At 35.9% G+C, this 8,662-nt stretch overlaps 1 pseudogene; it reads left to right on the top strand.

The window, feature by feature from the left end:
- Nucleotides 1-787: 787 nt before the first annotated feature.
- On the top strand, nucleotides 788-1,694 carry LOC139706145 (olfactory receptor 12D3-like; annotated as a pseudogene).
- The last annotated feature ends 6,968 nt before the right edge of the window (nucleotides 1,695-8,662 follow it).

The raw sequence follows: 8,662 nt of genomic DNA, 5'->3' as shown, positions 1-8,662 counted from the left end.
GAAATCATGACTTCTTATTTTTTATTTCTTTCATAAGGCTTAGATTGCAGGGAGTTTATTTATTAATTATTTTGATTAACATAGATAAATTGTACATATTCATGGGATTTAGTGTGATTTTTCAATGCATAGATACTGATCAAATCTAGGCTCACTCTAGCCATTGTCTTCCAATTGCCCAACCTCTTGTAATCACTATTTTATATTCAGGTTGTTTTTATTGATCGACTTTTTTTTTTTTTTTTTTTTTTTTTTTTTTTTTTTAGAAGTGAGGAGATTTGAATCTAGGCTATTGCCATGCTCCTACTCAGAAATAATGTGTGCCTATTAAGTCCATTAAAAAGTGTTTTCTAACTTTGCCAATATATCTTTGACATTCTTTAATTAGATATACTAATTGTAATGCCATAGATGAAGCTAGAGTTAAATCTTGTTCCTTTTTAATATATTTTCTCTGAATCTACCTTAATTCTGATGAGCTGCCTTTTAGGTTTAACTGCACAGTCTGAGTAGCCTTTTTACTTCCATGCATCAGATATCACATTGACTCAGAACTTGTCATATACTTCCATATTCCTCAGTTATGCTTCAAATGAATTTACCTCTGGAATGCTGTTCACTACAGTTTGTCCTTTTTTTCCAGGTGATAAACTTCCTTCATTTCACCCTACAAAGTGTATCAGGATGTGTTTGCTAATTGTCACTGTCATCTTTTCTTCCCTAAAACAATGGAGAACTTCACTTTTGTGAATGAGGTTTTTTTTTTTTTTTTTTTTTTTTTTTTTTTTTGCTGGGACTGACCCAGGTTCAGGGTCTACAGCTTGTAATCTTTATCATTTTCCTCATTATATACATGACAAACATATTTGGAGTTGGGGTCATATTAGTGATCATCATCTCAGAACCAAGACTCCATTCTCCTATGTATTTTTTTCCTGAGAAATCGTTCTTGTCTGGATATTTACTATTCTTCAGAGACAATGCCCAAGCTAATGTGGAACCTCCTCTCCATGCACAGGGTCATATCCTTCCTAGGCTATATCACGCAGCTACACTTCTTCCACTTTCTTGGTTGCACTGAATCTGTCTTGCTAATCATCATGGGATTTGATGGATTTGTGGCCATCTGCAACCCACTTGGCAACACTGTCATCATGAACCCCCGGCTGTGTGTCCTGTTGGCAGCTGTGATGTTGCTCATTAGCTTCTTCTATGCTCTGGTGCATTCTGTCATGACTGCATGTCTGAACATTCACCACTTTCAGAAACTCAATTACTTCTTCTGTCATATAAAGCCTCCTTGGAACTGGCTTGTTGGGATTTAAGTCTCAATAAGTGGCTCATTTTTATTGTCACTTGCAGCTTAGCCATGGTGGCTTGCTTCCTCACTCTCCTTTCCTATTTCTATATAAGTGGCTTTCTTCTGTTGAAGCACTGGTCCTGCAGTGTATTCCACAAGGCTCTGTCCACTTGTCCCTCCCATTTTTATGGTGGTATTTCACTTTTATAGAACTGTGGAGCTCACTTATATCCCTCCTCCCTGTGCTGCATGTGTTACACAGGAACAATTTACGGCTATCGTACACACAACAATCACTCAAGTGTTGAACCCACTGATATATACCTTCAAAAATAAGGAAGTGATGTTTGCTCTGAGCAGAAATTTTAGGAAGGAGCTGAAGCTGTTTGCCTGAGGAAAATCAGTCACAATAATAAACAGAGGAAAACCGTATGCCATTTTTATGACATTTATTTTAATTCCTATAGTAATTCAATATATTTCTTAAAATTTTATTTTCATTTTAGATATTTGTTTAGTTGGAAACCAGGTTATTCATTCATATGCTTTCAACTACTACTCATATAATCATTCATTCATTTGAAATATCTTGAGTAAGTCCTGATCCATATGCATAAGATACCCCGGGGAAAAAGGTCCCCAAGGCCATTAATGGGGACGTGGATCTTATATTTTTGTTGAGGGGGCAGGTATTACATAACTGAATAAGTAAATGTGCCTCTGTCAGAAGGTAGAACATATTATGGAAGGTAAGGGAACAACAAAGGCCTTTCCAAGATGTGACCTTCAGGCAGAACACTGAAAGAAATGAGGTGGAGGGTCACACAGATATGTGAGGTTGTGTCATTTTATGAGGAGACACAAGCAAGTGAAATAGCATTGAGACAGAGTGTGTTTCTTGCTTGTGAGGAAAGCAAGATGGCCAGTGTGCCTGAAAAGCAAGTGAAATAGCATTGAGACAGAGTGTGTTTCTTGCTTGTGAGGAAAGCAAGATGGCCAGTGTGCCTGGAGCTTGGTGGGTAATGGGGAGAATGGCCAAAAATTAAGTTAGTCAGCTGGTGGACCCATGACACAGGCATCTTAGTCATTTTAAGGATTTGTGTATTTACTGTGCATGATATTGGATGACTTTGAGACATTTGAGCAAAGAGCTGACTTGATATAACTCCTACATTTAAACAATCACATTAAATTCTATGTGGAGAATAGAGAATCTATCAGAATGCCCTTAATCCTTTGGATAAGTATTAAATGTAATGCAGGCAAGGGTGATGGTTGTGAAGATATGAAAATTAGTTAGATTCTGGATGAATTTGAACACAAAACTTTCAATATCTGCTGAGAGTTTAGATATATTGTGTGAAGACAAAAGGCACCAAAGATCATTGTTAATTTTTATTTATCTTTATTAACTGGAAAAATGACCACGATATCAATAAATTAGTGTATGAATATAGCACATGTATGATTGATATAGGTTTGCATTAGCTTTGTACATCAGGGGAGTAATTTTAATGGAATTATTTCTTCCTATTAATTAATGTTTTTTATGCCTTGAATAATATATTTTTAAAACTTTTATGTTCAAATTAGCATGTAGGTTTTATGTCTTTAAAGGCTTTAAGATATTGGTATCAAATTATCAATCTATTTGTAATAATTTAGATTCTTCTGAGCATGATTATATTCCATTTTTAAGGTAATAAGAATAGTAAAATGCTGTTTTTTGTTTGGGGCAACATATACTTTACTATGAAGAATTAACTCAGAACAGAAACAATTAGCATAAAAGTCAGAATATAGAAGGTGGAATATGTTATAGAAGGTAATTGGAGATGAAATCTACAGTGAATACAAATTTTCTAAAGTATAAGTAATATCCTACTGGACAGTGGATACTATATCACAAGTATACTGTGCCACATTGTACGTGATGTGAAAATAATCACTGATGTTTGGAAGAATTAAAATTTTCAAATATATTCTTTTGATATTTGGATATTTCTTAGACAAACTTGTTGCATCATCTTTACATACACAGACAACCCATCCATAAACAATTAAATATTTTACAGTTCTGTCTTTCTATGTCTTTCTCTTTGTCTCATTAACCACATTCATTTTTAAAAAAGTCATAGTCTAAATTTCTGTTAATAACCTGAGGTGGAAGTTTCTAGTTAATTTTTGAAGTGGAGGGACTTCGTAAAGACATAGAAATGTGATTTCTAGTAATCTGTTTACTAAGTATGTCTGTGTGTATCTGAATTAGAATGACAAGAAAATTTTTATGTATAACAAAATATCCACTTCTACCTAACTCTGGTTTCTTTGCACATCAATGAAAGGTCTGATAGAAAAACATAAACATATATTTTGAGTGATTTTAAACAAATTATTGCTAATTTTTTTCACATTTTAATGACATATAATGCATTTATATATTTTTATAATACATAACATATTATACTACATAATACATTACATATAGATATATAAATTATGTTTTCATTTGAAATTTACACTTTGAAAATGTAGTCATCAGATTGCACCAAGATGGTACAATAGTAGTTTCCCGATATGTATCTCCCCTCACCAATATTAATTTGGAGTCTTTCATGGATAAAAGTGACTTTGTGGGATGTTTGGGATCAAGATGGTTTTGAAGCCCCAGTAGAGCTAAAGACAAAAAATAAAAGGGTTATTTTGAGAAGTCAGGCCTATGCCTAAATGTCCATAGGATTACTGACCATAGGTCTTACTAAAGATCTGGAGAAAGTGCCACCACATGGCCTTATTTATCCTTGGATTTGCCACTAGCATCATCTGCCAAGGAACCCAGCAAAAAATCGTGAAAGACTATGATCCAGAAAACTGTCCCACTGACATTGGTACTGGCTGTGGACCTAGGAGCTTCCCATCATGACCTGGCTCCAGCATCTCTCAGCTGCCAGGAATTGGATGAGATACACATACATCCATGCTCCAATACAGGTCTTATGACCTTAATTTGACTATAGATCCTAAAAATACTCTGGAAATTGGCTGTAGCCACTTTCAACTACATGCCTGGAACATTCCTTCTTGCTTAGGACCCACCAGGAAACACTTATTCATACTCCTAAGGAAGGCTCTAGACCTTTGTCTTACTGCAGGTTTAGAAATAATTTTGTAGCTTGGATCTAGTACCCTGACACTCAACACATGCTGAGCAGCATTTGTACTGCTTCTCAGCAAGATGGACAAGACAGAAATCACAGAAACTCAATATTGGACAGTCAGAGACTAAGAGATCCAGAAAATTGAGTATTTTTAATAGAGAAAAATAAAGAGTACATTGGAGTCATGTCAGTAGTGACAATGGCAGTAGGTCACTGTAGAGGAGAGGGGTAGTACAGATAGAGAAGCATAGCAGACAAATTTGGTGTAGGAAAATTTGTAGATGAGAAAAACAGTATGAACTCAGTCAAATCAAAGGCTATGCAGTGAGCTGGTGTTTGAAAACTACTTCATGTTTCTCAATTGGTCAGCAGACAGCCAAGGCAGTGAGCCATCTTCAGGAAGTCACATTGGAGCTTTTTTTTTTTAGATTTTTTTTTTAATTTTTTATTGTTGGCTGTTCAAAACATTACATAGTTCTTGATATATCATATTTCACAATTTGATTCAAGTGGGTTATGAGCTCCCATTTTTACCCCATATACAGATTGCAGAATCACATCAGTTACACATCCATTGATTTACATATTGCCATACTAGTGTCTGTTGTATTCTGCTGCCTTTCCTATCCTCTACTATCCCCCCTCCCCTCCCCTCCCCTCCCCTCTTCTCTCTCTGCCCCCTCTACTGACATTCGTTTGTCCCCCTTGTATTATTTTTCCCCTTCCCCTCACTTCCTCTTGTATGTACTTTTGTATAACTCTGAGGGTCTCCTTCCATTTCCATGCATTTTCCCTTCTCTCTCCCTTTCCCTCCCACCTCTCATCCCTGTTTAATGTTAATCTTCTTCTCATGCTCTTCAACCCTACTCTGTTCTGAGTTACTCTCCTTATATCAAAGAAGACATTTGGCATTTGTTTTTTAGGGATTGGCTAGATTCACTTAGCATAATCTGCTCTAATGCCATCCATTTCCCTGTAAATTCTATGATTTTGTCATTTTTTAATGCAGAGTAATACTCCACTGTGTATAAATGCCACATTTTTTTTATCCATTCATCCATTGAAGGGCATCTAGGTTGGTTCCACAGTCTAGCTATTGTGAATTGTGCTGCTATGAACATCGATGTAGCAGTGTCCCTGTAGCATGCTCTTTTTAGGTCTTTAGGGAATAGACCGAGAAGGGGAATAGCTGGGTCAAATGGTGGTTCCATTCCCAGCTTTCCAAGAAATCTCCATACTGCTTTCCAAATTGGCTGCACCAATTTGCAGTCCCACCAGCAATGTACAAGTGTACCCTTTTCCCCACATCCTCGCCAGCACTTGTTGTTGTTTGACTTCATAATGGCTGCCAATCTAACTGGAGTGAGATGGTATCTTAAGGTGGTTTTGATTTGCATTTCTCTGACTGCTAGAGATGGGGAGCATTTTTTCATGTACTTGTTGATTGATTGTATGTCCTCCGCTGAGAAGTGTCTGTTCAGGTCCTTGGACCATTTGTTGATTGGGTTGTTTGTTCTCTTATTGTCTAATTTTTTGAGTTCTTTGTATACTCTGGATATTAGGGCTCTATCTGAAGTGTGAGGAGTAAAGATTTGTTCCCAGGATGTAGGCTCTCTATTTACCTCTCTTATTGTATCTTTTGCTGAGAAAAAACTTTTTAGTTTGAGTAAGTCCCATTTGTTGATTCTAGTTATTAACTTTTGTGCTATGGGTGTCCTATTGAGGAATTTGGAGCCCGACCCCACAGTATGTAGATCGTAGCCAACTTTTTCTTCTATCAGACGGCGTGTCTCTGATTTGATATCAAGCTCCTTGATCCATTTTGAATTAACTTTTGTGCATGGCTAGAGAAAGGGATTCAGTTTCATTTTGTTGCATATGGATTTCCAGTTTTCCCAGCACCATTTGTTGAAGATTCTATCCTTCCTCCATTGCATGCTTTTATACCCTTTATCAAATATAAGATAGTTGTAGTTTTGTGGATTGGTTTCTGTGTCCTCTATTCTGTACCATTGGTCCACCCGCCTGTTTTGGTACCAGTACCATGCTGTTTTTGTTACTATTGCTCTGTAGTATAGTTTGAAGTCTGGTATCGCTATACCGCCTGATTCACACTTCCTGCTTAGCATTGTTTTTGCTATTCTGGGTCTTTTATTTTTCCATATGAATTTCATGATTGCTTTCTCTATTTCTACAAGAAATGCCGTTGGGATTTTGATTGGCATTGCATTAAACCTATAGAGAACTTTTGGTAATATCGCCATTTTGATGATGTTAGTTCTGCCTATCCATGAACAGGGTATATTTTTCCATCTTCTAAGATCTTCTTCTATTTCTCTCTTTAGGGTTCTGTAGTTTTCATTGTATAAGTCTTTCACCTCTTTTGTTAGGTTGATTCCCAAGTATTTTATTTTTTTGAAGATATTGTGAATGGAGTGGTTGTCCTCATTTCCATTTCAGAGGATTTGTCGCTGATATACAGGAATGCCTTTGATTTATGCGTGTTGATTTTATATCCTGCCACTTTGCTGAATTCATTTATTAGCTCTAATAGTTTCCTTGTAGACCCTTTTGGGTCTGCTAGGTATAGAATCATGTCATCTGCAAATAGTGATAATTTAAGTTCTTCTTTTCCTATTTTGATGCCTTTAATTTCTTTCGTCTGTCTAATTGCTCTGGCCAGTGTTTTGAGAACTATGTTGAACAGAAGTGGTGAGAGAGGGCATCCCTGTCTTGTTCCAGATTTTAGAGGGAATGCCTTCAATTTTTCTCCATTCAGAATGATGCTAGCCTGAGGCTTAGCATAGATTGCTTTTACAATATTGAGGTATGTTCCTGTTATCCCTAGTTTTTCTAGAGTTTTGAACATAAAGGGATGCTGTACTTTGTCGAATGCTTTTTCCGCATCTATCGAGATGATCATATGGTTCTTATTTTTAAGTCTATTGATGTGGTGAATAACATTTATTGATTTCCGTATATTGAACCAGCCTTGCATCCCAGGGATGAATCCTACTTGATCATGGTGCACAATTTTTTTGATATGTTTTTGTATCCGAGTGGCCAGAATTTTATTGAGGATTTTTGCATCTAGGTTCATTAGAGATATTGGTCTGTAGTTTTCTTTCTTTGAAGTGTCTTTGTCTGGTTTAGGTATCAGGGTGATGTTGGCCTCGTAGAATGAATTTGGAAGTTCTCCCTCTTTTTCTATTTCCCGAAGTAGCTTGAAAAGTATTGGTATTAGTTCCTCTTTAAAGGTTTTGTAAAACTCTGCTGTATACCCATCCGGTCCTGGGCTTTTCTTAGTTGGTAGTCTTTTGATGGTTTCTTCTATTTCCTCAATTGATATTGGTCTGTTTAGGTTGTCTATATCCTCCTGACTCAATCTGGGCAGATCATATGACTTAAGAAATTTATCTATGCCTTCACTATCTTCTAATTTATTGGAGTATAAGGATTCAAAATAATTTTTGATTATCTTCTGTATTTCTGAAGTGTCTGTTGTGATATTGCCTCTTTCATCCCGTATGTTAGTGATTTGAGTTCTCTCTCTTCTTCTCTTCGCTAGCATGGCTAAGGGTCTGTCGATTTTGTTTATTTTTTCAAAGAACCAACTTTTAGTTTTGTCAATTTTTTCAATTGTTTCTTTTGTTTCGATTTCATTAATTTCAGCTCTGATTTTAATTATTTTTTGCCTTCTACTTCTTTTGCTGTTGTTTTGCTCTTCTTTTTCTAGGATTTTGAGATGAAGTATGAGATCATTTATTTGTTGTTTTTTTCTTTTTTTAAGGAATGAACTCCAAGCAATGAATTTTCCTCTTAGAACTGCTTTCAATGTGTCCCATAGATTCCGATATGTTGTGTCTGTGTTTTCATTAATCTCTAAGAATTTTTTAATTTCCTCCTTGATGTCTTCTATAACCCATTGATCATTCAGTAACCTATTTTTCATTCTCCAAGTGATGTATTCTTTTTCCTTCCTTCTTTTATCGTTGATTTTCAGTTCCATTCCATTATGATCAGATAGGATGCATGGTATTATCTCTACTCCTTTATATTGTCTAAGAGTTGCCCTGTGACATAATATATGATCTATTTTTGAGAAGGATCCATGTGCTGCTGAGAAAAAAGTGTAACTGCATCATGTTGGGTGGTATATTCTATATATGTCAATTAAGTCTAGGTTATTAATTGTGTTATTGAG

This window comes from Marmota flaviventris, chromosome 6 (genome assembly GCF_047511675.1).
Source record: "Marmota flaviventris isolate mMarFla1 chromosome 6, mMarFla1.hap1, whole genome shotgun sequence".
Classification (NCBI taxonomy): Eukaryota; Metazoa; Chordata; class Mammalia; order Rodentia; family Sciuridae; genus Marmota; species Marmota flaviventris.
This window is presented reverse-complemented; position numbering and strand designations above follow the sequence as displayed.